Source organism: Pan troglodytes, chromosome 4, assembly GCF_028858775.2.
Source record: "Pan troglodytes isolate AG18354 chromosome 4, NHGRI_mPanTro3-v2.0_pri, whole genome shotgun sequence".
Classification (NCBI taxonomy): Eukaryota; Metazoa; Chordata; class Mammalia; order Primates; family Hominidae; genus Pan; species Pan troglodytes.
In genome coordinates, this window is record NC_072402.2 from 46193427 (window position 1) to 46221369 (window position 27943).

The window sequence follows — 27943 nt, forward strand, 5'->3', positions numbered from 1 at the left end:
TTTCCCCAAAGACACATCAACTCGTCAATAGAAAGCATTCAAGGAAAATTTTAAAATTTGAGCATTTCCGAGTCTTTGCCCTCAAAATCTTCATCTTGTGTTTGCCCATTCTAAGTGATTAGATTATGGTCCTCACTAGACCCCAGCCAGGGCTCCCTGGCTCTCACACTAAAAGATACACATTGGAAAAAATCCAGACTTCACAATCTCAAAAATATTCCCAACTTTGCTCCATCCCCTACCTGCACCCCGAGACTCTAGTGAGATTTTTTGTAAATAGTGTTCTCCATTAACTTTAAGCCATCAGTTCTCAACTGGGGATGATTTTGCCTCCCAGGGGATATTTGGCCATGTCTGGCAACATTTCTGGTTGTCATGACTGGGGCTGCTCCTGGCATCTAGAGGGTAGAAGTCAGGAATGCTGCTAAACATCCTATAATGCACAGGACAGCCTCCTCCCCTAATAAAGCCTGTCCAGAATCAACAGATTATTTTAATAATATTTTGGAGAGCCACTAATTAGCAATATCTCAGTTAGTGCTACGAAGAAGCTTCCCAAACTCTGAACCCTTCTGGTTATGTTTTTACTCTCTTGATTGCCAGTGTTCTTGCAGGTTCATGAGCCCCAAATCCATGAGCCCCAAATCCATGAAGCCCATCCTTAAGAAATTTCATTCCCAGAGGCTAGACTGCAGACATTTACCTACTCTTCTTATGATGGGGATTTCCATCTCCTAAGATAAGATCACTTGGTGGCTCAGTTATTTTTTTTAAGACAGGGTCTTGCTCTGTTGCCCAGGCTGGAATGCAGTGGCGCAATCACGGCTCACTGCAGCCTTGGCCTCCCGGGTGTCAGGCGATTCTCCTACCTCAGCCTCCCGAGTAGCTGGGATTGCAGATGTGAGCCACGGCACCCGGCCAAGTTATCTTTAATTTCTACATTTTGTATTGTGTATCAGCTGTTTGAAATGATGAACCTGAGTCCACAATTTTTTTAGAAGATGCTGTTAACTATCTTAATAATGGCAGCATTCCTGAAGTTGTGAAGATGACTTTACTGAACAGGAAGCATGTTTTCCTTATAGACAAATAGCACGAATTCATATTACTTATAAAAGATACTGCCTCTTGAAATTAGCGCTTTGAATTTCACCTTTTCATCTAGATATTTCCACTGGTAACAAAATTTCCCTGGAAGTCAGTGTTTGGAGTTATAAGATCAATTTGTGACCCAAAAATATAAACGGTCCACCTTTTATCCTGTTTGTGAAAGGCAAAAGTAAACAGAAAAAAGAAACCTGATATGACTTCACTCTTGAAATATTGTGCAATGATTTTCTGAAGGTAAGTAGCAGGCTTTGTATCTTGAGAACCTAACGAAGTTAAACAGCAGTCCTCACTCTGGGCACAGAAGTCACAGCTTACAGTGCTGGAATGAGGCCCAGGATGATGTCATCCTGGGCAGAGACCTTATCCGTAACCCCACAGTGCATTTGTATTAGGCAGTGATGTCTCTGTCACCAGGAACTTCACTGAGCCTTCCTGAAGCTCTCAAGCATGTCATAGAAATATTGTCTATCTCAAAATTTGCCCTAGAAAGGAACCAGGAAGTTTTCCTTTTTAAAAGTTCTTGAGATGATATATGTCTTGAGTCTTGTGGGGATTCATTCAAATCCCTGGAGCTGGCATAAAGATTTTTGAAGTGAGAACATTTGAGCTAAAGAAGATACAGAAAAAAGTCTTATCTCGACTGCACTTACCTGACTAAAGCAGGGCCTCCCGAAAATACTGCTGCCATTAACCCCCATCTGAGGGAGTTTCCTGGAATTCCGCTGCCAGGGAGACAGAGTGTCCATTGCTATTAGCATCAAAAACCTCAACAGAACCTTCCATACCTTCGTATTGAAGCCCTAACCCCTCTCCCCTTTGTTAAATTTTGTATATGAATCCTTTAATCTCAGGCTATTGAGTGAGTTATTATCTCTGAGAACTCTTGTGTATGTGTAAATCGCCTATCTTTTCTCCTGTTAATCTGTCTATTGTCAGTTAATTCATGGGCCTTCAACCACTGGAACTAAATTGGATGAGGAAAAGTTTTCTCCCAATAGTTTTGGTGATGAGGATGGGATGGCTGGGACTCTCTGCTCCTCCAGAAAGTGCAGCTAAGATTTCAGGATCTCTGACTATGCTGACAAAGATAAATTTCTTAGCAGCCAGGTTCCCAGATCTCTGCTCAGAATCCCGTCAAGTGAGGATGGTAAGAGCATCTTTCTGTCTTTTCTTCCCAAGATTTAGATTTGTGGGAGAAAACACTCAGAACTTATACTTACTGTATTGTGACTTGGTTTGAATACTTTTTAAAATAGATCTTTTCCTTCCCAGGGATAGCTCCTGTGTCCTTTCTGTCTCATTTTGTGTCCTGATAGTTTGGTTTGGATTCAGTCAGAGTGCTCACTCTCTGGCTTTCCGCATGCTGTGGGGTGCAGATTGTCTGGTCTGTGCTCAGAAGCAGCCAATTGTCAGGTTGGGGCTCAAGCATTTGTAGTTGACTGAAGAGAAATTTGGGTATCCTGGGCATCCCATTTTCAGCTGGCACCGTGCTGACTGTTGCCAGTGCTAAGGGGGTTTGTCTAAGTTCTCTTTCCTATTGTCTTGCTAGTGGAGAGAAGTCCCATCTCAGTATTATCTGCCCAGAGTCATGGATTCGCAGGTACATGATCAAAGTCATATCATTTTTATGGGCAACCGGAGATAAGAGTTTTCACAAGTATCATTCTTACTGCCTATAGCAATGATGATCTTTGCTTTCCTTCTCTTTGGCTGTCTTTGGAGTTGATTTTGTATCATGGGAGCTACATCTTCTGCACCCTCTATGGGGGTGTTTCCTGTGTCCACGATTAAGCCGTAAAATAGGTTTATTCATTATGAGTCACATTTTGGAAAAAGTGTACCTTTGGAGATACTAAATCATCAATGGCCACACAGCAGATCCTTTGATTTGGAACAGCTTTTAAATTTGAGAGGATTTTCAGAAAGCTCTCATCCTAAACAAATGTCCTGTTACCAATATGGGAGGATCAGAATGAAAGGACATTTAAAAAAAAAAAAAAAAAGTATCACAGCTAGCCTAAAAGACTCCCTTAACAAAACTAAAGAACAGAAATCAGATCTAGAACAAAAATTGAAATTCACACTCACCATAAACTCTCCCCCTCCCCTGCACCACCATCTTCCTCCTGCAAATGGCCCAGTTGGAGGCTGATATTCAGGGCCCGAGAGGAGCTATTGAAGATGTTTTCCCTTCCGTCTTCCCTCCTACTCTGAAGGTTAATTGGGCTAAAGTGGAGCAATGTACTCAGAGGAAAGGAATACATCCTAAAGTCTTTGTTGAATGACTTATAAAAACATTCCAAAGACACATAGCTCTAAATCCAGAGTCCTGGATCATTGAAAATCTCTTGGTTTCCACCCTAGTTGGAAATCTTATCTCCAATATAAAGAAACAAATTTAAAAATATTGTAGTTGGATAGGTAGGCCAATTCCTTAATGCTATTATTGAGGCTATCTGCTATGGTATGAATGTTCATTCCTTCCAAAACTCATGTTGAAATGTAATTGCCATTGTAACAGTATTAAGAGTTAGGACCTTTAAGAGATAATTAGGCCATCATGGGTGGTATTGGTCCCCTTATAAAAGCATGAGTATGACCCCCTCTTGTCCTCTCTCTTGCTTTTGCACCTTCCACCATGGGATAATGCAGCAAGAAGGTCCTTGTCAGATGCCAGCAGCATGATGTTGGACTTCCCAGCCTCCAGAACTGTGTGACGATACATTTCTGTTTATTATTACTCACTTATGAAACCACCTTTGCAAAATTATAATGGTGAGAAAATTGTGACAGTGAAAGAGATCAGACCTAACTGACTCCATCTTGCCTTTAACCTCCAAACTGCCCTTGTTCATTCCTGGGCATAGGCCAACTTAACTATAGGAGGAATTAGTTTATAGGTTAACTTTGAAACAAAGATGATAACAGCTCTTTCCTGAAGCAAATCTTCTTCTTGTTTGGGGACCAGACCACCTTCTTAAAACTAACAAATTAGCCACAAGATTCGAAATTATAGTTCAGGATATGATACAGCCAAGATTCCTAACCTCCCCAGTCGCTCTTATGGATAAGAGAACTATTGTAAAACCTAAGATTAGTGTTCCAGATATCTCTCAGACCCTGCATTCTGATGGACCAGCTGGTACCACCCAGACTGGTAATCTGGCTCAACCAGTTCTGCGATCCCACCCAGAAACAGAAGACAGCAAGAAGAACCCACTTGGATCCCCCTATGGTTTCATCTCTGACCCAACCAATCAGCACTCCCCACTCCCTAGCCCCTTACCCATCAAATTATCCTTTAAAAACCCTAGTCTCTGAATTTTCAGGGAGATTGATTTGGGTAATAAAACTCATGTTTCCCATTTGGTTAGCTGTGTGTGCATTAAACCCTTTTTCCTTTGCAATTCTCCTGTCTTGATAAATCATCACTATTTGAGCAGGAGGCAAGAAGAACCCTTTGGGCAGTTACAGTCTCAGATATTGTTATAGCAACACAAAATAGACTAACACACTGTCCCCTAATTCTTTGAAGAATTAAAAATACTGCCCTCACCTTACTAATTAAGTCTTTACAAAGACAGTAATAGGGCTCTAAGGATAACCCAAAGCCCACCTATATTTCTTATCAATCCCAAAGCCTCTCCTATTTATCTCATGATGCTTGCTGATACTTTAAAGAAGTCAGGACATTAGAAAAGGGAAGAATTATCCAATGAGAAGATATACTTAACCTTCCCTATGTTATATTTGTATGGGTAAATGCTATGAATATAAGTACGTCAGAAAGTATATGAGTTAAAACGCTTATTGTCCATATGTCCTAATATAATGTTAGTAGTCATAATTCCAGTTACTATCTTAAATGTTTTATGTCATCAGAACAACCACATATCCTTGTCAATTGCATTATTTTTATAACAAACTCTCATCAAATTTTTAGCCATTGCCATTTTGTCTTTTTTCATTCACAGGGAGTTATTGTTTTATTCTGATGCTTTCCTGAAAGCTCTTACAATCAGCTGTAAGGCAGAATGCATCATCTTCAGAAAAGGGAACATTTTAGAGACCCATAGAAATGACTGGTTATCCAAGGTAAAGGATTCTGATGGCTCTGCATAAATGACTTTGAGATCATACCACTGGACTGAGTAAGAATTTCCAGAATTCTAGTGGAGAGGCTGATGGGTTCATAAAACTGCTAACCCAAGATAGAGCAGAACAAAAATAAGTTATCATCTGGGACTGAATGAACTGATGAAGATTGATTATAATTTTTATGGGTTTTATTTTTGTTTGGAACATTGCTGGTTCTTTAATATTCCATTTTCTGAATATAAGGAATTCCTTTCTCTTTTCTCTTAACCTATTTATAATTGACAATTTAGTAGATTATATCTTACAAACAAGAATGAAACATTTATATTTTTCTCCCTACCTAATCCCTACAGAATTCAGAAACTCATATTGAATATTCTTATTTTTATGGCGATACGGTTTTTTGCACAGGTTCCATAAGTATCTATTCTCCTTGTAACCGGACATAATTGAGGAAATTAGTTATATCACCAAGGCTTTAACTGAAATGTCATATTTGAGAATCATGTGCATAGAAACAGACATGACCAGGCAGTTTTAAGGAACTAAGGTTGACTTTGTGGAGCCAGTGTTCACAAAGCCCTCTCAGCAAAACTGACCTTGTACCTGGCTTACAGTGTCCCCCGCCTCACAGATGAGTAATGAAGATCACTTCCTGGCAGGCCCAGGAGCTTTAGAATGCTTTGGATACCTCAACAGGAGAGGATTTCACCCAAATCTATAGGTACTGCAGATAAAGTTCTCATGACAAGTTCTTGGCTTGGCCTCCTAGCCGAGAAAGGCTTTTAAAAGTCCAGTCTGAGATTCCTTATAAAACTTCCAGCAAAGCAAACTTTAAAAGGCCTGTGTGGTCAATTACAATTCTTGCTTCATTTATTACATGATCAGGACATATTTAACGAGGCTAGGCTTATTTTGTAAATAAGAGTAATCTTACTTTATCTTTTACAAAATTGGAGGTGATTGTAGAGAGAAATTTTATGTTTCAATGGAAAATTATAACACCCCTTGTGAGTTAGCAGATTGTCGTTCTGTTCATTGTCTTTGAGCTATTTTTCGTCTCTTCTAAACTGGATTCTACCATCTTGCACATTTTGTCAATAATTAACACTTTCATTTTTCCCCCATTCTCCTGACTTGTTATCACTGAGAACTAGCACTGCCCATTTCTTGAAGCTCTGAGTGCTGAAGCTGGACAACTTGATATAGCTTCAAAAGATTGATAACCACCACAACAATGTGGGATACCCAGCAAGTTTACCAGAACATGTGCACCTTCCATGCCCTGCTCCAGCAAATAACCATTATTGTGACATTCTCACTACCATCTTCACTCAAGAGGCTTCAGACTCAACATCTAGAAAACTTCTCGACTGGACTGGCTGCCTTCTATACTCAGAAATTGGTTCTGCTTGGTTCCAACCTTTAATCTTCATTTTTCTGTCCCTTTGCAGATCTCTTACCTCACAATTTCTAACATCAATCACTCTCCACAGCAATCAAACTCACTTTTTTTTTTTTTTTGGTGAAATGTCCAGAACAGTTTCAGATGAAGGACATGTGGGGACCCACTTGGACCCCTAGACGTGATATAAAGATAATTTTTAAATGAAAATGTTGGAGCTAAAGAAGATTCAAAAAGAAATCTTATCTGAAATTCTCTTATCTGATTAAGTTAGAGTCTCCAGAAAATACAGCTGCCACTAACCCTCCTCCTAGGAAGTGTCCTACAAATTCAGCTGACATGGAAATAGACTGCCTGTTTCCACTAGCATAAAAAAAAGTCCAGTAGAACCTTCCATACTTTCCCTAACCACTCTCCCTCCTTCTTGGTTAAGTTTGGTATATAACCTTTTTTCCTCTGGCTAATGGGTGAGTAACTTATTACTGAGTATTCCTGCCTGTAAGTATAAATAAATCATGTCTTTTCTCCTCTTTTTTTTGGGGGGGGGAGGGTTGGGGGTGGAGTTTCACTCCTGTCGCCCAGGCTGGAGTACAATGGTGCGATCTTGGCTCACTGCAACCTCTGCCTCCCGGGTTTAGGCTATTCTCCTGACTCAGCCTCCCAAGAAGCTGGGATTACAAGCATGCACCACCACTCCCGGCTAATTTTTTTTTTATTTTTTGTAGAGATGGGGTTTCACCATATTGGCCAGGCTGGTCTTGAACTCCTGACCTCAGGTGATCCACCTGCCTAAGCCTCCCTGGGATTACAGGTGTGAGCCACCATGCCCAGCCATCTTTTGTCCTCTTAATCTGTCCATCATCACTTAATTTGTGAACCCCCTACCACTGGATTCAAGTTGCAAGAAGAAAAATTTACCCCCCAATAGTTTCCTCTCTGCTTACTGTCAGCAGCATTCTCTGTCATGACTACAAAATTATCTATTCCTGTATGTGTGTGTGCACACACGCATGTGTGTATTTACAGAGACCTGGCAGCCCAGTGGGTTGTGACTGAATGCCTTTAGGAATTTCCTTGGGGAATCAAAGCTTATTAAAGTAGAAACACTTCCCAGAAGATCAGAAATCTATCTTCAAACCAAGCTTGTTCCCCTGCTTATTGCATCATCAGACCAGGCGGCTTAAAATAAATAATCTATTCAAAGCGAACCAATTACAAAACTCACCTTTCAACTCTTAGTTTTGGGAAATGGACTGGAAGGACTCCTTCAATGGTAACTTGACCATGCTGTCTCTCTGATGACATCGTCTTGGAATGCTGATAAACTTCTTTTAGTATACACTTTAGGGAGAAGACAGTTGTCTAAATTAGTGACAATCCTTGACAGTTGTGAGCTTTTGTGTCTGGTGGACTGGAATCCTTTCCTAACTCAATCACTTTTTAGTTTTGTAATCTTGAGCAATCCTTTAGCCTTTTTGAGGCTGCCTCAGTTGGCAAGGTGGGAGAAATAACACTTAACTTGAAAGATTTGGGGGGAGCATAGGATGAGATCAATGTATGCACTGGTTCTTTTCTTTCCGTCTTCTCTTTAAAGTTCTTTTGAAATTATTTTGGCCACAAAATTATTAATAATACTTTATAGGCAGCAAATGACACAGCTGTTCCCCCATTATAACACACACCATCCTCCAGTTACTTGATATTCTTCACCTATTTTCCTGCTTCCCTTATTCTGGAAAAAAGATCGTACACACTTTATGTGGACAGAAAACAGTTTCTCCTATGAAAACCAAATAAAAAAGAAAAGCAGAATGTAACGTTTATTTTTGGCCAATTACTAAATTTTAAAAACCTTCCCTCTTTGATTTCATGAAGGTTTTCTAGTGTTCCCTTTAGCTTGTGTCTGATATGGAGTCTGGATCCCTTTCTCTGTCTTTTTCTTGCATGTCTAAATCTCATTATAGCTGGCTCTACCACCATGACCTGAGCCACCCTGAGTCTGGACTGACTGCATCGGGCAGTAAACAGGCCAAGATCTTTCTGGTCAGAGCTTGGCAGCACGAATTTAGGAAGATGCCAACATTGTTGCCAAATGGATGGCTCATATTTTCCATCTTTGTCTTTGTGGATGCCAGTCATGTGTTCCCTGTGGTGCCCAAATTGTGCAACAGACACTGGAGGCTCTGCGCCAGCACAAGGGCCTAGGATGGGGTTAGGCCTTCCTGATGGGCATAGGCCTGGATTGAGCCAGTGGATATATGTTCAGCCTGAATAATCAGCTATGGTGGGCTAGACAAAGGCTTGGTTGGGTATATGAAATCAGAAGCGAAGGCTGAGAGCGGCCCTAGGAAAGGAAAGACGGGATGGGTCAGAAGGGGGAACTTGGGTTGGCGCTGATTGTTGAGGTGGGTATGGCCACCAGGCTGGGCTCAGAAGGATAGAAGTTGAGGAGTCAGGTAAGGCCACAGCTTGGATATAGCTAAAGACAATAACTAAGATCATTCCAGATGCTTCTCAAGGGAGATGTGGTGCTGATGGAGGCTTCCATTCACTGAAGCATGGCTTAGAGTTTCTCCCAGCAGCTCCGCTATGGGGAAATCAATCTACCTGTTTTCTCTAAGACCTGGTGTGCAGTGGGCCAGGGCAAGGAAAGGGGGATACTGGTTCCATTGGAACAAAAGCTGAGTATTCTTTGGATCAGGGCCACTGAGTCTGGGTAAGCAGTGCTGTCTCCTGAGCTGGACTCTGAGGGAATCTAGATTTCTATTCATTCTTAGGGCTTGGAGAAAGGTCCCTGCCATGCGATATCTAATCAGAATGTGGATATGAGAAAATTAGTGATTTAGGAAAAGGGTTCTTCAATTTACATCTGTATCCATGTGAGAAGGAAAGAGGAAGAGGAAGAGGAAGAAGAAAAAGAAGAAGAAGGAGAAGGAGGAGGAGGAGGAAGAATCACTGTCCTAGAGTATATCAACAATTGTAAAACCCCTAAATCAATTTATTAGCCCCAGATCTGGAGCTTCTCTTGACCTGTAGTTGGTCCCTCAACCTGGTTTGTGGCTTACAGAACCCTAGGGATGGCATATAGTGGGCTAGGGGGAGGAGAGCAGGTGAATGATGGGGAGGCACTACCATGAGATCTTCAGCCCCCTGTTGAAGGGGTACATATCTCTCAGGACGCCCCAACATCTTCCAGAACTCTTTCCAGAACTTATTCTGAAACTCTTCTGAGTCCTCTAAGCATCCCTAGGAAGGACGTTTCTGGTCTAGATAGCAGGTGAGATCCTTCCTTTGCTTTAGAGAAATGAGGTCAGGAAGCTTCTATGACCTCTTTGGTAGTAATGTCCACACAGAGAGTAAAACGAGGTTGTTGGATTGCAGGAGGCAGGGCTTGGATGTCCTGGAAGAGTGCCACATCTTTCCTTAGAGCTGCTTTTTGTTCTGATACTGAGGTGGCCATCATTGGCCCCAGACTCTGTGGCTCAGCCACGTCCCAACAAAGTGTCATTCTAGAGGGAGAGACGGCCTTCCTGAATGACTACATTCTAGTTCCTGAAGCCTGCCCTTGACTTTTTCTTGATTAACTTTCCTGAGACTTTAGGAACATTATATGCACTAAGTACATAAATTAAAAGTCTGCATGTAATAGTCTCTTAATAGGCAAATAAGTCTTAGTCCCAAAATGGAAAAATATTGCCCTACAGTACGTCTGAAAAAAACACACAAGCAAACCTGAGCCTAAACCAAACAAATAAACACCCTTGGCTTCTTCAAACTTTGCTATAAACAAACAAGAGACCTTGCAATTCTCAGCAGAAATGTCTTGTGCACATCAAAGCAAGATATAGGTGCTTAAAGCTTGTCATGGGTACTGGAATACCTTCTGGATGTGAGGCTACGTGCAATGTAGGGTGAGGGGAAATGTGTAATATCTGTGGCCCAGGCGAAAATGACCTCATCTATCTGTATCATCTCCACCCACAAAGTGCTTCTTAGATTGAATTATCCAGGTGATTGCTTTATCTCTCCACCATGCATTCCACATATAAAATTATCTTAACATTAAACACTGTGCCATTCTTAAAAATGGAACCCAAGCTCTTATAGCATTTTACAAATCTATAGTTTGATTTGTACTTCCTAGAATTATTTTTTTATAACATCGCTTTTTAAAAAATTCTCAAGAGTGTTGATTTGCGAGGCTGAGCTCCCTCAGGAATAGACTGACCTCCAGCAACTGTTCATTCCACCCCTAGTAGGAGCTTGAATAATGACTGAGTGACAAAGTGTCCCATTCAGTTATTATTCAACTATATTAAATTGCTAAAGTTGGTAATTGGAGCATATCTTATTACAAAGGCAAAAGTTCAACATTTTTCCCCAGGCACAATAGGCTTGCACATTTGAAAACTTCTGGTCTGGTAAGGAATAAGATGTCAGGGCATGGAGCATGCAACAAATTAAACAGGGGAAAATATATTAACCAAACCCAGGCACAATTACCAAGCATTACTTTGAAGATATTTACCAATCTCAAGCTCTTTTAATAGGGATGGGAGAGATAAAGTAGAAGGGGATCTTGAAAATAAATCAGTATTCCTAAGCTCTAGGAGGCTGACACAATTGAGAACTGTCATTTAAAATATACTGGGGGCTAATAATAGAAGGTAAGTACAGGTTATTGACAACCTACTGTTTATCCACATTGGTTGGCGCTCATGCTGTATCAATTATTGAATATTTTGAAATCTGATTTTATTAAAACTCATTTGGATCTACAGTTATAGGCTATGTATTGGAAGTATCATTTGGGGTCTGACTGAGATGTCCAAGTTTTTCTAAAATGGTACTGCACAGAAGGAGCAATTTTACTGAGACAATAAGAGCTTTGGGTACCTGCGTGAATGTGGTCACACCAAGTTACTGCTTCAAAGAACAAGAAACGAATGCTGTGAGAACTGCAGAGACCACAGCCTATAGTGGTATTCCCCAAATGGGCCTGATCAGAAGACTCATTTGGGGGCAGTTGTTTAGTAATTTAGATTCCCAGGTACCTTCTCTGGAGATTATGATTACTAGGTCTGTCTAGGGGAGGCCTAGGAATCAGTATTTTTGACAGTAGTCCCAGTGATTCTTTTGGTAAGACAAATTCGGGAAACATCTATTGACATTCATAATGCTACCATTCATTCATTATTTTAATTATTTCACAATTACTATGGTATTTTTCAAATATGAACCTAGATTCCCCACATAAAATCACCTGGGCTGTTTGATTAAGATCCTGGGCTGCAGCCCCATTCCAAACCTACCAGATAGATCTCCAGGGATAAGATCCAGAAATCTGCATTGTAAATGAGCCTCCCAAGTGATTCTTAGGTAATAAAGTTAGGGAATACTTGCAGTGTGTGTCAAGCACATCATATGTTTCTTCAAGCTGTCCATTCTCAGTCAATAGGCAACAACCACTTCATTTAAACACCTACTAAGGCAGGAATCAGTGAATGACTTGCGTAGAGGTGATGTAAAGTGTGAAGGGAGAGTGGCAGCTCTTCCTGCTTTAAACCAGCCATCCACAGGCTTGTGAAAGCAAGAAGGGAGGCTACCCTTCAGACAGAGTGGCCAGGTTTTGGGGCACACGGGAGAGGCAAGTGAGGCCCAGGCCCTTTAAGACTCTGGAGTCTGTGGATGTGGCCAACCAATGCCTGGCTGGACCCAAAAACCCCACGACCTCAGGGTCAAGGGCTAGGGCACTGGTGAGAGCTCTCACTCGGAATTTCCTGCTGGAGTGCTAGACCTGCAGCACATAAATATACTTTACTTTTCTTTCTTCTCCCATTTCCTTAGTTTTGTTTGTGGAACAGTATTGGAGGCTTCCCGGGCATTGTTTTCATTCTGACACCATAACAAGGTCTGCTCCCTATTCACTTTCTCAGTCAGAAGCCTGTGGAGTGTTCATTGTTCCTGTGGATTTTTACTGATGCACAATTGTGTTTAAAATAACTTGTCCAAAGTACGTCTGGAAAATAATAAGTACATTTATTTTAAGTAAATGTTGGCAGGTGATTCCAATTCTGATTTTCTTTGATTGCTCATGCAAATGAAAATTTAGGTGAATGCCCCTCTGGTTTCAAATGGTAACAGTAACAATAACAGTAATAAATAAGGTACTCAAGAACTTTGAGGGATTGTTAACTCTAGCATAGGATTTTGAGTAAAAAATCGGAATGGACCTCAATTTCCTCATCTGTAAAATGGGAATCATAAGACCTGCCATAGCTACCTTACTGGGTTGCTGAAAGTCCAGTAACTCTATAGTATTGATGCTTGGTGAACTATATATAAACTTTTTACTTTACACACACATTGGTTGTTGGGTTTAATAATTGTTTTTCTTGATACTTTTTTGCCCTCTGGCTTTAGATGTCATTGAAACATTTTTACACAGCATCGGTCAACCTAAAATAAAGCATTGAAAACTCACAGGAATTTGGGTAAAAGTTGCTTATCATTGCAATTCCCTCCATTACAGAGAAAATTGCTTGCACCAAGATATTTTATTTGTTAAGGTCTGAGAAGGCGGAAGTATGATCCAAATAGCAAAGGTCCCAGTGGCAAATGAAAGGCACTTGGAAACTATGGTGCATTGTTCTGTTCTTCTGGAAGGCAAAATACTGCCGGGACGAGGACGGAGCCATTCCAAGTGGGTGATGAAATTTACTTTATTGACATTATCAATAAGGATGTATTTATGGGAAACAAACATGAAGTATAGCTCACACTTACAGGATTTGGCAGGTAAGCAAAGCGAAGTGGGGTGTCTAATCATGAGGCCCAAACCTTTGAGCTTGCTTGGCATTGGTTTCAGCTCTGGATAGCTGTGTGGGCTTCACGTCATTCTCTTCCTCCAGGAAGCCTCAGCTTTCTCTTGCATAAAAAGGACATAAAGCTCTCCAGTACACTGTAAGATCATAGAAGATAATATTTTGTACTTGAAGTTAAATATCACACATAGTTTATCCAGTTACTAGGTAATAAATATTGCTTCTTTCATGTGGGTTGAAATCCAGAAAGATACAGAATAGAGTTAGAAAGTGCCAAGTGGAACACAGGTCTCTTGAATATTTTGGCTGTGTAATACAAATATCTTACTTTTGGTTTTCTTTTTCAAGGATACCCTATTGTAAGATCATCAAAAGGAAAATAAAAGCACCCCTCTTTAGGTATGTAGATGAAAAGGAGCTTTATCCTTCCAAATCACCCTCTCTTTCCACTTCCCAGAATCTTGTGAGAACAGTGAAGACTTTGGTACATTAAATGCAAGTTCATAAAATAATTATGGCCATGTCTTAAATTCATGCATGTTATTACAAGTTGATGAATCATTGCTGGTTCCTGCAGAATTTTTGTAACTGGAAAAAAAATGTTAATATATTGATGGTTAGAGTTGCCAGATTGACAAATCCAGAGAACAAAGAACTTTTCTTTTAGGATTAGGTAGGAGTCATAGCCTGTTTAAAGCCGAAGGAAACTTTAAAACAATCAGTTTATAGATGAGAAAGCTGGTGCAAAGATGCAGGTAGTAACAGTAATAATAATAAACGTTTATTGTGTTTTGCATACTAGATTTGTACTCAGTGATTTGCATGCATTATTTCATTTAATTCTCAAAACAACTTTGGAAATAGGTGCTATTACTAATGCTTTGTTAGAGATAGGGAAACTGAAATTTAGAGCGATTAAGCCACTTACTCAAGGCTAAACAGCTTGTTGATTCTCCTGAGCTGCCTTGATGAGAAGTACCATTCATTCATTCAAATAATTAATTAACATTTATTGAGCACATATTATATGTCACACATTGTGCTTCACACTGGGAACACAAAGGTAAACCAACAAGATATGATCCCATCTTTGCAGTGTGTGCAGAGCAGTGGGAGAGACAGACATATATCAATGGTCATATCAACACATAATTACAAAGCAGAACCAGTAGGTTTTGTTTGTTTGTTTGGTTTGAGACAGAGTCTCACTCTGTTGCTCAGGCTGGAACTGCAGTGGTGTGATCTCGGCTTACTTCAACCTCCGCCTCCCGGATGCAAGCGATTCTCCTGCCTCAGCCTCGCAAGTAGCTGGGACTACAGGTGCCCGCCACCACACCTGGCTAATTTTTTGTATTTTTAGTAGAGACGGGGTTTCACCATGTTAGTCAGGGTGGTCTCGATCTCCTGACCTCGTGATCCGCCCACCTCAGCCTCCCAAATAAACCAGTAGTTTTTAAGGCAAAGTACAGGATCTGTGAGAACAACGAAGTCTTTTTTGTGCAAGGAGACAGAGTGGCTTCTCGGAGGATGTAACTGTCATACTGAAACCTGAAGGATTAGCAGGAGTTAACTAGAGAAGTTTAGGGGAATGTAAGAGTGTCTCAAATTGGGTGATTCAGGTACAAAGGCCTTTGGCTGGAGTGCAAAGTGCTAGTGTGGGGATGGGAGGTGGTGGAGAGAGATGAGAGGAAGGCAGGGGCTGATTCTTCATAACAGTGAGATATTTGGTCTCTAACATGAGAACAATAGCTTTGGGAATTATCTTCACAAAAGGTCACCATGTCCTGCCAGTTACCTAATATTACAGCCTTTCTCCAGGTTTCTTCCTCCCCAGATGTCTGGAGCACCCCAGAGCAATGGCCTTGGGTCTGATAGTCCTATAGTTCCCAGGTCCTTCAAGGTCCTCCAAGAACCTCAGATGCTTTCTCTGCCCCATTCCTCTCCTACCCACTTACTGTAAGACTACAGTACACTCTTTTAAAGTGTTCATGTGTGTGTGTATCTCCTCAATGTTCATTCTTGCTCATTTTCCCAAATGCCCAAACCTTACATGTCGGACTGACTCCATTTGGTGAAGCCACTGAAATTCCTAGAACACATTAAAAAAAAAAACAATATGCCTGTCAAACCATGTAGTTTTATCTCATGTTTGTTGATATATTTCATTAATAGCTTCAAAACTTCTATTACAATCTCACTTAGGTTTGGAAGACAATGCCCCAGTACCACCATCCTTACTGACAAAAACTATCCTTTACCCACCGTCTGGCTGCTAAGACATCTGTTACAGCTTCTTTCTTTAGTCAAAAGTATTCTCCAGTCAGTTAAAATAAATGAATAATCTGAAAACATGGAACATGTAAGTTATCAATCATTTATGTCATAATGGAAAGAGTTTTGGATCTTTCCCATGGGCAAGTTTCAATAGAAACGGAGGGGAAGTGCAGAAGGTCACTGAGCTCCTGGCTGAGGTGGGAAGGAGAGACAAGGAGGGTGGAGGAGGAGAGTGGGGAGAAGACGTTCACCTCTGTGAAGCTGACAGCTTTTAACAAGGTCACTTTTCTTTCTTTCCTATTCCTAAATATGATTTATTTGTTCTTTGGTAATTATCCATTACATTGAGTAAATTTCTGGTTAATATTTTTACTGTGGTTTCCTTTAGGCTGTAATTATCGGGAAACTTTTGATTAAAAATAGTAACTTAAAATATAAACACTTAACCCTGGCTATATAACCAACCACCCAAATAGACTTACATTTTTTTCCTATTTCAGTTATTTTCTATTCAAATACAGTAAAACATTTTAAAGGAAAAATGCGCCCAAAGGCATCATTTGGCTTAATGAGAGATGCTACTCTGGAAAAAAAAAAAAAAAATTAGCTAAATTCAACAGCAGCGTGATTCAAGATGATTGACACTTGAGAGTGGGCATCCAAGTTCCTTTCACGAATAGTAGGGGGAGCTTGGCTTCAGCTGAACATTTACTTATCAGTGTTTGTGCTACTGGTTTCCAGGCAGTGTATAAATTACTGCTTGCTTCTGTGTGGTGCAGAAAATAAAGGCAAATTCTTTCTTTTGGGAGGCAACCAGTCTATACCTGATTTATTGGATATGGTAACACTGGGCCGACTAATGAGAGGGATCAAAACGAGCCATGACAAAATGGCAGTGTGCTAAATCAGGAAGACTCTGGAATTCTGCTGTTACATTGGGGCTTACTGCTTGGCTGGAAGGAAATATGCTGTAGTGGTTAGAGGGAAATGGTCTTTCTGTTCCAAACCTGTATCTCCGGCAACTTTGAAGTGGTTTATAAAGTTATATTTCAAGCTATGCAGCCTCACACCAGGTGTTAACCCAGGGGTAACTGTTTGTTAAGTTTCCTTCAAAGGCTGTTCAGGGACTTTGAACAAGTGGAAAGTGTCTGCTGTTTGGGGATTGCCAGCATTGTTATGGGTACAAAGTGATTCATCCCCACTGAGGAACAGCCACTTCTGGCCAGAAAGAGGTAAAATGGGTCACTGTGTCAAAGATAGCCAAGGAACAGGAAGAAACTCAAGACAGAGCTACCCAGATGGGGGGCAGCTGCAACACGATGGTGGTCCAAAAGTGTTGCTTGAGTTCTGGTTAGCAGGTGCATGGGGTGCCTAATGGAAAGTGGATAGAAGCCATGGGAACATGGGACCCCAATTGTTTTTTTCTTTCTGTTCCTTAAAGGGAAATGTTAGCTAAAAGCAAAAAATTATCTTTCCTTTATACGGAAAGCTGACCAGTTGTCCTGTGTCATGCCAAATGGAGAAACACAACAGCTAGCATGTGTGGTGGTGGAGTGAAGTGGAGGTCAAACAGAGAAGAGTTTGACTAATTACTCTTGGAAGGGAAGGTTACTTGGTATATTTGATCAAGCTTGTAACAATGCCATTGTAAAAAAAATTTTGCTCTTTCCCCACATACCAACCTCCTTTTTTTCAATCAAAGCCATATGATTCAACCAGAAATTTTGCTTGACAAGCATTTGAAGAGGCCAGAAGAGGATGGCAAGGGAGTGGTCTGAGGGCCCCAGCCTTTCCCACTGTCCCATTCCCTCTGCATTTTACAAAGCAGATCATCCCTGGAGAGGAATCAAATTCCTGTGAATCTCCAGTAACTTTTCCAAATTTGTTAAACATAAAAAAGCCCAGGAATGAGCATAGGCCAAGCTAACCATGGGAGGAACTTAGTTTATAAATTAGGTTTGAAGCAAGGATAATAATAGTCCCTCCCTGAAACTGATCTGTGCCATATTCAGGGGCTGAAACTGTCTTTGTAAGACTAATGAAAGGCCACAAGATTACAATTATGTAAGGGGCTGAATTCTGTTAAAATGTAGGTATAATTTCTATAATCTCTTACTGCTTAGGAGTCATGTGACCAGCGGTCACAAGATTTGTGACTTCCCCAATTGCCCTTGTAGATAACATCATTATTGTAGAACTTAAGATTGGTCTTTTGAGATGTTTTTCAGACTGACCTCACCCAGAATCATAATGCATCCCTCAACCAGTCAAATGGCCCCCTACCCAGAGATGGATTTAGCACATAAGGACCATTTTCCACACCCCTATCATTGTATCCCCAATACCCACTGAGTGTACCCAATCAGCATACCCACTCCCTAGTCCCTTGACCACCAAACTATCCTCGAAAATCCGTAACCTCTGAGCCTTTCGGGAGACTGATTTGAGTGGTAACTCCAGTCTCCCATGTGACAGCCTCACATCAATTAAACACTTTCTCTACTGCAATACTGCAGTCTCAGTGGATTGATTTTGCCTGTGCAGTGGGCAGGAAGAAACCACTGGGCAATTACATTGGGAGGGTCTTCATATCCCCACTCCCCACCATGACTCTTAATGCTCTTGCTCAATGTGCTCCAGGCTCACAAGCTCCTTCTTCCTTCCCCCTCAATTCCCCCCAGATAGCTCCCATTGGCTGTAGCAAAGGTAGAATTTACCCTGTCTTCATAATTTTAAGAACCTCACATTACTGCTTAGAATAGTACAATTGAAGTCCAACCTACCATTCCTACTATTAGGGAATTCAAAGTCTAGCCGAAAAACAGAGACCTCTCTACATCACTGTGGAAAAAAAACAACAGCAACACTGATTTATGAATTCACACAACACAGCACACACATATGGTAGCTGGCAAAAGGCTACAAGGTCAGAATGAAATTTTACACAATTTATGCAGCAAAACAGAAGAAATAACAATAATACATCTCCCACAACCTTAAGAAACAAACAATTACATCTTGAGACAGGCTCTCAGGTTAGCTCCAGAGGCACATGTTTGCATTTGGGTTATGGGACCCATGACCTTGAAGACATCTCTGTAAAACTGGAGACTGGTCTTATCTCACCTCTGGAAAGACCCGTTTACATTCCGAAAGGTTAGAACAAGGACTTAAGCCTACTGGTTTTCAAGGAGAGTCTTACTACTACTAATAGTAATAACAGAAAGGTTCGTAAGCATAGAATCAACTTCTAATATACCCCTCTCCCATAGTTAGAAAACATACTGTCCCTTTTCATACCTCCAGCCTGGAGGCTCTCTGTGGCTCTCTGTGGCTTTCTCCTTCAATGCCACCCATTATCTGAATACTTCTGTGTAGAAGCATCTGTAGTTGAGAGTCAGGTCACACAGTGTGGTTTTCCCAAGTGACACCCTCCTTTGGCAGAAACAGCTCCTTTAGAGATCAAGATGGCCGTTCCCTGAGGCCCAGGGTCTCAGCAAGCTAGAAAGAGGAAAGCAATCTGATTAAAGGAACCTACATTAAACTCTGTTGATGGCAGCCCTCCAACCTGCCCGTTAGTGCTGTTCATGTGAAGAAGCAGGGAAAGAATCCTTTTAGTCCATTGAATCACATGTTAAATTAGTTCTAGAAACTTGGAGATTGAGAGGGAGAAGTATGTGAGGTCTTCTTCCTACCACTTGCTTGAATTTAACTCCAAGCACCTACCCAGTGCATCTTAAAATTTAGCTCGATGCTTGTAATGCCTATTTAAAATGCACACTTCTGACCTTCTGGTCTAATTCAGCAACTTTGAGGTGGAGCCAAAAAATCTACATTTTTGTAAAGCTCCCCAGGTGATTGTGATACCAGTGAAACCCAGAAATACTGACCTTCTTCATGCAGATACCCAACAGCCACACTTGAGCCCATCTGCCTAGCCAGGGGTTTCTGGAAGCTAGAGTAACCTGTGCCCACAGTGACCTAGGTCACTTGAAAACACTTCCCAAAGTGTATTTTGGACTCTAGGGACCTGATCCTAGGGATCTTAATAAGTGTTAGAGGGCTGAGATAAACCAAGTTAATCAAGTGTTTTTGCTGTGGGACTTCTCAGACCCTTTAACGTTAATATATCATGAGTCTCGAGGAGAAGTATATAACAGGTAAAATGTTTCAAATTTATATGGCCACAGAATCATCTGCGAAATCTGGAGCACATCTTGGGAAAGTGTGATCTGCAGATCATCAGAGAAGTTTTCTGCTGTGCGTAAATGACTACTGAAGTGTTTGATTTTGCTGTATAAAATAGTGTTAGATATGTAAATGTATGTGGGCTGAATCATGTGTAATAAATGTCATATGCTGAGTGATACACTGTCCCAGGCACGTAATAAGTGTCACATACATGATCTCATTTAACCTTCACAATAATCCTGCGAGATGGGCATTATTCTTCCTATTTGATGATAAACTGGGCTTGGAAGAGCTTAAGTAACTTATCCAAGATCACACAATTAATACAGAACAAAGCCGAGATTCAAATCCAGGACTCAAATCCAGCTCAATCTGTCTCCTAAACCCACATCTTTCTCCTTATACTCCACTGCCTCCTTAGCAACACAGTAATAATTACAGTGGAATCTCACCTTCTGTGGGGTTAGGTTCTAAAGTTAAGTGCAATCAAAGGTAAATTAGAAAAAACCTAAGTCACTGATAAAGTATAGTTAGTTATACAAGGTTTTGGGCATATAACCCTGCCCCGTATTATGTTTGTATAAGTATATAACGTTGTGTATGTGTATGTAAAATATAATTTTACAGCATTTTTATTTTTAAGTATGCAAAAGAGACAGAACTTGTTTAGTTGAATTCATGTAAGTTAAACACCTGTATAATGTCTCTCTACACATGCATACCTCTAAATGTGTGCCAGACTAACAGTGGTAACATCTTACAGAGTTTTACAGCTTTAGAACCAGAGGGAACTTCTATGGTCAAGTGGTCTGTGTTACATTTGACAGAATTGAGGCACAAAGAGGCTGTCCCTTGCCCAACTTCACTGTCTACCTTCATTTCCAACAAGCTTTGGGAGCCTGTGTGTCTGCTCACAGCTAGGAGGAAATCAGAGGAAGGCCAGTTCTCCTTACTTTTTGCCTGTTGTGGCCCAGCTAACCCAATAAATGAAATTCAGGTTGCTGTGAGATGGTCAAGGTCTGGGCTTTACATCTGGCAGGGAGACAGCTCCTTTCTGAGGATGACAGCTGCAGCTTCAGCTCTACCTGGGAGCTGTCTCCCCATGGGGAGGATGTTCAGAGCCAGCTGTCTTTTCTGTGTGCAGTTCCTGGGATTGTTCAAACTGGTAGAAGCTGAGAGAGCCCAAGGGAAGGAAATCTGCAGCTATAGAGCCCAACATGCCTTCTACACACACACACACACACACACACAAACACACACACACACACACACACACACACACACACACGCCCTCATTCCTTTAAAACAGAAAGAAGCCAGAACATGTGATGTGGTCAGCTGTTTGGATTCTTAGAGAGTGTTGAGTCTAAGTAATGGGGCAAGTTGTGGGGAGGGCACTCATGGTTTTGGTGGGGAGGGCAGGGACCATTCCAGCTCTAATCAGAAGGATAAAGGAAGTAAGCAGACCAGCAGACCTGGCCTCCGGCATGTGAAACAGCATCCACATGCCCCCCTCCCGATGTCCTATCAGATCTCATTAACCCTCTCCCATTTCATTATCCAGGCACCGCCTCCTTACCTGCCTTGATTATCTCAGCTAGCTGCCAGGGTTGATAAGAAATCCGTCCCAAAATGGCAGAGGGCTAACAGATTAAGGGGTTCCCTCTCAGGGACTTAGCCCTTCAGGTGGGCTGTCTCACAGTTCCCAATTCTTCCAGAGCCAAAGGAAAGCCACAGAAGCATGAAGTGTCAGGAAGATTAGACAGACATTTCTGGGCCACAAGCCTGTGTGATGCTTTTCAGATCAAAACCCAGGTCGTGCCTGCTATGTTTGTAGGAAGGAGGGAGTCTGGGTGGGAAATTAGAGAAAGTACAGCACCCTCTGGCCTGAAGAACCTTTCATCCCTGAACTTGGAGGTGTAAGCTGCCCTTCTGAAACACAAATCCTTATCTACTCTCATTTTCCAAATGTTTTGTGTTTCTATATGAAAATCTTTAGATTTGCTGAACCACTGGGCCCCAAAAATATGGCCCAGGTCACTCAAACCTATATATTTTCTTCCTATGATTTTCCTCAGGGCAATTCATGTCATCACAGGTGGCCCCACCCCCCAAAGCCTTCACCTGAAGGTATTGCAAGCCAACTTTCCAGTTATTTGTTAAAAATAAAATGATCCTTAAATGATGTGATGGTCAGCCAAGATACTAGAGTTGTTAGCTTTCATCGGACAAAAGGACTTTCAGTGTCAGCTACGGGTATCAAACTCCCTGGGAACTTGTTAGCATGCCAATCCTGGGCTGAGAATATGATTTTAAGGGGATTGATGCTTTAGAATTTCTGGACTAAAGGTTGCTGTTTCTCTTGAAGTGGCAACTCCATTTGAGTGGCAGGTTATCCTGTCTGTCATTACCTGGAGAATTATACAGAAATCTTCTGCATAGCAAGAAGTCCCACCACACTCAGGGCATTGGGGAAATAGGGTGGTGGCAAGCCTATGTTCAGTTAGGGGGATCCCTGCCCTGTGCTGCCGGAGGAAGTGCCCTGTGCTGCAATGAGGAAGTTCACTGCTGTCTTTCTCAGAAACTCAGACCAACATGAAAATAGGACTCCTGAACTTAGAGCCTATGTTTTGTCCACAAGATTATCCAATCTGCAACAAGCACCAGAACTTGTCTGAGATCCTGAAATCCAGAGATCCTAGCCAGCTGGGCATATACCAAGCTCTAGCATAGAAGAGAGGCCGGCTACTCAGCCAGGGCACATGGCCCTGGGGCAGCCTGGCCCTGGACAGGTGGAGCCAACCTCTCCAAGAACTTTCCAACACTCCACCGTTTTCTGTTTACCCCAGAGGCATATTAGACTGACTGAGACATCCCTGAGAACACAGGGAAGCTTCAACTACCTAAGACTGAAATCATGATCATCATCATTATCTGGTTCTAAACAAAATCATCCTAGGAGGCAGCATGCCCTTGTACAAATTTCAATTCTGATACAAATAGCTGTGTGGCGTTAGGCAGATTCCCTCTCTGTGCTTACAGTTCCTCATCTATAAAACAGAGTTAATAAAAGAACCCCAATCCCGGCACTTTGGGAGGCCGAGGCAGGCAAATCACGAGGTCAAGAGATTGAGACCATCCTGGCCAACGTGGTGAAACTCTATCTCTACTGAAAATACAAAAATTAGCTGGGCATGCTGGTGCGCACCTGAAGTTCCCAGCTACTCGGGAGGCTGAGGCAGGAGAATCGCTCAAACCCAGGAGGCGGAGGTTGCAGTGAGCCGAGATCGTGCCACTGCACTCCAGCCTGGTGACAGAGTGAGACTCTGTCTCAAAAAAAAAGAAGAATCCGTCTCTTAGGTTCGTTGTAAGAATTAAATGAGACAATGTTTACCAAATTCTTAACAGAGTCTGGAATATAATAAGTGTTCTGTAGACAGGGCCACAGCTAGCATGCAGGGTGTCTTTGTGGTAATTGGAGAGGGGTGTGCTCATTTGGGTAGACACATTAGAAAAAGATGTCCCTTCCTCTGGGCTGGCTCAGGCTGGTGCCTGACTTGGGAAGCAGAGTTCCTCCCTCGGCTGGCCACCCTTTGGCTGGTCACAACCCACAAAACTGAAGGTGGAGGCCCTGTCCGTACATGTTTGCTATGGTAAGTACCAACAGTTCTTGCAGACGGACAACTGTGTGCGCTCTCACTGTGGAGGCCCCCTTGGAGGAGGTAGCTGACTCTCACTTCTCAGAACCACAGTGCTAGGCTCAGCAGAGTCTCATCTTGATAAACTTCTGTGAGAACAAAGGCATGGGGACACACTGAATTTTCCTTTTCTGAGCTTGAAACCAGCTGATCATGCTTCCTGTTTCTCTAAGGGCTTCCCTGACATAGACGACTTGCTTCTTTCAAATTTGGTCATCGCCCTCTTGCCTTCCTGTGTGAGTCAGCGTGGCTGCCCTTGTGCACGCCAGGCTCCTGTCTGTGCTCCGGGGCCTGTTTCCTGGCCTCCCCAGGTAATTCCCCTCGGCCAAGGGTGAGCGTCCCCGCCCACGTCCCCCCCTCTGCCTGGAGACGTGCGTGCGCTGGGGACATGAGTCACAGCAGCCCGCCCATCCTCTGCATCTGAAACTATTATTGGAATGCCTCTGCGCACAGCACACGCCTGCTTCCCAGATTTCACAGGCCCCTGCTCAGGGATCTGCAAACCACATTACTCAGCCCGAGATTCCACGCGGGTGATCACGAGGTGGTTTGCTCTAAGCTGGAATTTTTCTAAGAAAGTAGGTTTCTTTAAGCCAGGCATTCTGCATTCTTCAAAAAGCATCAACCACATGTCTCCAGCGAGCGCCTAGCAATGTGCCTGCCTTAATGGGTAATGTAAAATAAATCGTTCTGGAGCTCTGAGAAGGACACAGTAAAAAGAAGAGCAAAAATGAGCATCTCAAATAAGAGATGTGGCAGGACAGATCCTTATGGGCCTGGAGAGTTAAACCCACAAAAAGAAAGGGAAGAAAGAGGCAGAAGATCGGGAGGAGGACCATGAGAGAGAACCAACAGAGGCAAACAACTTGAACAAAGATGCAGAGGGAGAATGTGTTGGACTTGTTTACGGGAACCTAAACACGGAACCAAATTTGAATTTTGAAGATCCTTCTCTTTTTCTCTTGCTAGGATGATTAATAGCCTCTAGTGTGAGAGAATTTGTTGTTGTGAGGTGATAAAACTGCTTTGAATGCTATAAGGTATACAACTCTTGTCTCCCTTTTACAGATGAGGAAACTGAGGCACAAAAAGGTGAAGTCCTGAGCTCACAGTCATGCAACCAGCAGGTGGTGAAACACACCTCCGAGCTGCCTGCCTCCTAAGCATCAAGCTTTGTGGCCTAGGGTGAGAACAGATTTTTGTTTTTCCGGGTGGATATTTGAAAGGGAGGAGCTAAGGTTAGTTCACTGATCCTTCTTCTCTGAACTCCTGATGCAGATTTCCCTTCTTCCATGCTAGATCTTGGTGTATGTCCAGGTGACTAGGATCTCAGGATCTCAGGCAAGTTCTGGTGCTTGCTGCAGGTTGGATAATCTTGTGGACAAAACAGGCTCTAAGTTCAGGAGTCTTATTTTTATGTTGGTCTGAGTTCCTGAGAGAGACAGCAATTAACTTCCCCATTTTCCCTATTTGACATGGACACGAGAACATGAGACTAACAAAGAAACAACCTTTTGCTAGACCATTTTCAGATCCTATGAAAGAAAATGATAAAGAGAAAAGTAGCTCCTGGGGCAAAGTGGAAGCACATCCTGGAAGAAGTTGCAGGTGGGCTTATGTCAGAGGCGCCCTAGCAGTAGGTATGCGAAAAGAGAGCAAGGGAAAGATGGGAAGTCCCTCCTCAAGCAGCAAACGCATGTGGCATCCCAGCATGGCTGGAAGCCACCTCTATCACTTCCTTCCGCCGGTGACAATGAAACGGAAAGGGAGCTTGTGACTCACTTCACCTGGCAAGGTGGTGCTGGAACAGGACACTTCCGTGAATCAAGGCTGATTGATCTTATTCTATTTCTAGACACATAACTTACCCAGAGTGCCTCTCCTTCTGAAAGAGTGGCCACCTCATAAAAGTGAAGAGAACACTGTCAGTGGGAATGTAAAACGGTGCAGCCACTGTGGAAAAACTTATGGCATTTCTCAAAAAATTGAAAAGAGAATTACCATATGACCCAGCATTTTCACTTATAGGTATAATATATACCCCAAAGAGTAGAAAGCAGGACTCCAACTGATGTTTGTACACCATGTTGATAGAGCATTATTCACAGTAGCCAAAAAAATGGAAGCAACTCCAGTGTCCATTGATAGATGAGTAGATAAACAAAATGTGAAATACACATGCAATGGAATATTATCCAGCCTTAAAAAGGAAGGACAGTCTGACATATGCTTTGACATAGATGAACCTTGAGGACATCATACTAAGTGAAATAGGCCAGTCACAAAAAGACAAACACTGTATGATTCCACTTACGTAAGATATCAAGAACAGTCAGACTTTTATAAGGGAGGGGGAAATGAGGAGTCGTTTAACGGGTACAGAGTTTCAGTTTTGTAAGATGAGTTTTGGAGATTACATTGGTTGTACAATAATGTGAGTATACTTAACATATCGTTAATGGTACACTTCATAGTTAAGATGGTAACGTTTATGTTGTGTGTATTTTATCACGATGAAGCAATTTTAAAAATTTAACAAATGAAGAGAAAGCTTGTTTTTGTCTGCTACTTGAGTGTAACTATTTGAATTGACTTGAAGGAGGAAGCTCTGGGCCAGTGTGGAGCTTGAGCATAGGCACAGGAGAAAGGGAGACTGAAGACATTGTTTCTTGATCTGAAAAGGAAAACATGGTTCTGCAGTTGTGACAAGCTAAAGGAGACTGGAAGCTTCCCTGAGAGTGAGCTACTGAGCTCTTGCCCCACTCCTTCTCAGAGTTCTCCAAGGACACACATCTCAGTGTCCCTGCCTAACCCTACCGCCCCAGCAAAGCCCTGGTCCAAACAATGAAAGATGCCTGTTTGAACTTAGGACAATCCCATGGTTTGCTTATTGGACACTTACTAAGGATTTCACTGGCATCTTCTGGTTGTAATTCTCTTAGCCTCCTTTAAGGAAGGTCTTGTTACTATGCCCATCTTTTAGATGAGAAAACTGAAGCACAGAGAGCCTTTGAGATCCATCTGATTTAAAAGCTGCTACTTTAATAGATCTCTGATAAACAGACATCTTCTGTGATTGCATTAAATAATTTTTAACAAAAATGAAGCAATTCAGTTAAAGATAATATCCAAATGACCAGCTTTACTGGGGTGAAGGCTAAAAGGAATGAGCAGGTTGCCATTAGGGAATGAGCATGTGCGTGTGATGAAGAAAGGTAAAGAGGTATTCGTAGTCTAAAGCATTTAGTTGAATTCTTGTGGTTTAGAAACATTAGGTTACAAGTAGTTAACCAAGTGGAAAAAAAAAAGACACTCAAAACCACCACACTGTTTTTGGCACAGTAATATAACCTGGTAAGTGTACTAAAAATTACCCATTTGGTGAAGGGCAGGGATGCCCCTAAAATAGAATTTCCATTGGCACCTCTTCTTTATGTTCTGCCTTTCAGCTTTATATACCTTCAAGTTACAGGAAAAGCTCTGCTGAGCACTCTTGGATATTTCAGACTTTTCAATGTGACCTCTCTAAAAACCTCCCCCACCAATCAAAAATGCACAACCAGAAACTGTTTCTGCCACAATAGTTCCAAGTTCACATCAGTTACATTTTGTTTTGTTTTGTTTTTTGAGAAGGGGTTTTGCTCTTGTTGCCCATGTGGGTGGCATGATCTTGGCTCACTACAACCTCCACCTCCTGGGTTCAAGCAATTCTCCTGCCTCAGCCTCCTGAGTAGCTAGGGTTACAGGTGCCTACCACCACAACTGGTTAATTTTGTATTTTTGGTAGAGACGGGGTTTCTCCATGTTGGTCAGGCTGGTCTTGAACTCCCAACCTCAGGGGTCAGTTACATTTTTAGAGGATGAAATGGTACACTTTGGGTTTAAAAATCCATTGTAAAGGAGATGCTTTTTCAAACTTTAAAAAAGAAGAACCTGACATTTTTCAATCCAAAATGGACTGACAAACATTCTTTCAGTTCATCTTGTTTAAATAATGAACATCAGAAGCCTATTGTTTAGTATTTTTCAAAAAATAGTAGCATTCTCAAGATTTGTTTTTGTTTTCAACAGATCTACTTCATGCTCCAAATATTCATGGACCTTCCCAGGACCTCAACAAAACAAAACCATGAAGAAAAACCTTGACATGAACCCCCAAAAAAACCAGTCAGCAATATTTTAAGTTAAATTTTGAAACAAATCCAAACGGGTTCCTCCCCATAAATCTACCAGTAAATTGTGCAGAATCAGAACTGAAGCCATGCCCTTTCTTAAAGTATTGAATTAGAATAAATGAGAACATCTAAATATTTTCCAAATTCATATTCCAGTTATAATATTCA

The 27943-nt window shown here is 41.8% G+C and overlaps 1 long non-coding RNA gene across 2 annotated transcripts; it reads left to right on the forward strand.

The window, feature by feature from the left end:
• The first annotated feature begins 2130 nt into the window (after positions 1 to 2130).
• Positions 2131 to 27939, forward strand: LOC104006415 (uncharacterized). Of its 2 annotated transcripts, none has more exons than XR_001717653.4 (3): positions 2131 to 2257; positions 24669 to 24785; positions 27672 to 27939. It is a non-coding gene; the product is annotated as an uncharacterized LOC104006415 (long non-coding RNA). The 2 variants fall into 2 exon arrangements; XR_010156912.1 differs by lacking the exon at positions 2131 to 2257 and adding an exon at positions 19905 to 24270.
• Positions 27940 to 27943: the final 4 nt, after the last annotated feature.